The sequence below is a fragment of the Schistocerca gregaria genome, chromosome 8 (genome assembly GCF_023897955.1).
Source record: "Schistocerca gregaria isolate iqSchGreg1 chromosome 8, iqSchGreg1.2, whole genome shotgun sequence".
Taxonomy (NCBI): domain Eukaryota; kingdom Metazoa; phylum Arthropoda; class Insecta; order Orthoptera; family Acrididae; genus Schistocerca; species Schistocerca gregaria.
In genome coordinates, this window is record NC_064927.1 from 351,366,474 (window position 1) to 351,368,861 (window position 2,388).

The following is a 2,388-nucleotide window of genomic DNA, read 5'->3' on the forward strand; positions in this document are numbered from 1 at the left end:
ATGAACCATGTGACAAGAAAAAAAAATTGCTTTCATGTTTGTCTCGGTCTTTTTGAACAATGGTCGTAAAACAATTTAAAATCAGGCGTCTATTTAACGACTGAAAGGAGTGAAATTGACAGGCTAGTTTTTATGTACAATATGCTCCTCTTTGTTTAATAAAAAACAGATCAGAGAAACGAATTTTCCTCTCCTTTGAGGGAAAACTAAGGGTCCATTTGTGATAAACAAAACTTTTTCCCTGATGACACAATAATTCACTAACGTGTCCTGTTTCGGGCTTCATCTACGACTACATTTAGCCGCCGGGGAATATAGGATACAAGTTTCCGGATCAGTTATTCTGCAACAACTCTTCCCATTAGCCATGTGATACTTCGGTGAGAGCTCCCTTGGTTGTCGGTACTGGTGTTCTACACCTAATAATATTCTCCATCTCTGCCCATAAGTGCTCTACTGGGCTGAGGTCAGAGTACCTTTGGGAGGCAAGTCCTACAGATCAACGTCTCCGTTCATTTGACACCAGTACTTTGTACAGTTCGCGGTGTGGACAGAGGAACGGTTATGTTGTAAGATTATTCTGCCTCCAGAAGATCTCAGACGAACAAAAGGGAACATTACATTCTCCATTATTTCGCAGTCGTAATGACTAGATAACGAACGGTCCATTTGCCACCGAACATCACAATCACTTGCTGATATCCATCCCCAAACTGTGGCTGCAGTTCCGCTTGGCCGTTAATACAACTTTCTCCCAGTAGGAAAGTGGTTTCCTTCATATGGAAGATCAAAATTTAATCTGGCAGCTTATGTTGCTCCTTCAACATTTCCTTAACTGCTGATTTTCGTCCATACCTTCCCCTCGCGTTGAGATGATGACGAACACTCGACCGGCTCACATTTATTTGAAGAATGTTGCTAATTTCTGTGCTTGACCTGCAAGGGTCTTCATCAGTGCACTGCAGTGTACTATTGTCTTGATGCTCTGACGCAATCCACGGACGTCCAGCTATTCACGTACATACTTATCGTAGATTTCCTATATCCTAGAGCACGGGAAATTGCTTTGATACAGTATCCATCTTTATAAAGCGCAAATTGAAAACTTCATCAAATTCCTTTAGCTGTGACGTAAGGTAAGGACTCACTAACATGTTAGAAGGAGAAGTGCTGCACAAGGTGGAGAGTATTTCCTTCGCCTCAGAAGTCAAATTCATTCCCGGCTACACCCCTTTGAAAAAAAAAAAATATTTAATTAGTATCTTGTATTGTTTAGATAACCCTTTAAATTTATTTTTGTTGTAAACGTCGTTCGTACTAATAATTACACCGTTTTCAGAGACTAGAGGTAAAATTTAGTGTGACTTTATGATGCAGATCATGTGGCTCCATCTATCGTAGTTTAGTCAAATGCCTTAAGTCGCATATTACACCAGACATTTGTAACGGCGCTTCATACATGTGGGAGGATAGTGGAGTGGGTAAAGCGGTGAGTTTATAATTTCTTGTTAACAAGTTCGTACTCTGTCGCTTCTACAAATTTTAATTCTTTGTAAACAAAGAATTATTGCTTTAGGAGGACAACATAAATTTTAACGTTGAAAGTACTCGTGGTATTGTAAATGTTTGTGCATATGGCTTACAGTGGTCACTGGAGGATGGCGACGACAGTGTCCCTTGGTTTCCCTATTAAAAATACACCTTAGTTTGAGGGTAAACTCAGCCTTCGCTTGTTAATGGTTTTGTACTTTTAGTAGTACCATACCATTAGATGTTAAACTCAGCTGATTGCTGCTTAAGATGTTTTAAGAATAAACTAAACTCCTTCACCAACGATTGTGTTAAAAAAAAATTCTTTGCTGTGCTAAATAGCGATTGGTGAAGGGATTACTGGCCACATTTCGCTGGTAAGAAGGGCAAAAGCTTACTGACCAGAAAACTAATCTTCCAGAAGGGAAGGACGAACAAAATGAAACTTCTCATATTGAGAAATCATGTGACTTTTATTTCAGTGATTACAAAATAAAGTAAAACGAAGAATGAAGTTGGCAGCACGAGAACACAGTTGGTGTCGGTATAAGATTGCCGTACCTGAGGTCTGAAATGATGCAGAGCCAGTTTAGGCCACGAATATACGGCCCTATCAAATTCTGCAATTTGTATGTATTGCTTGCCCTCGAAATTACTGTTGCAGTGTATTTGTAGATTCCAATAAGTCAGCTGCGTATTTTCCGTTGAGTAAGAGCAGTGGTAAACACTCTTCGCTACATCAGTTTATTCAAGCTGGTGTTACAACAGAGTTAAAATTTCTCTTTGCCAGCTACGTGTAAGGTCTCTGAGTTAGATATCAGTTGTGCAGTGTTGAAATACTGTTCTGCATTGTTGAAG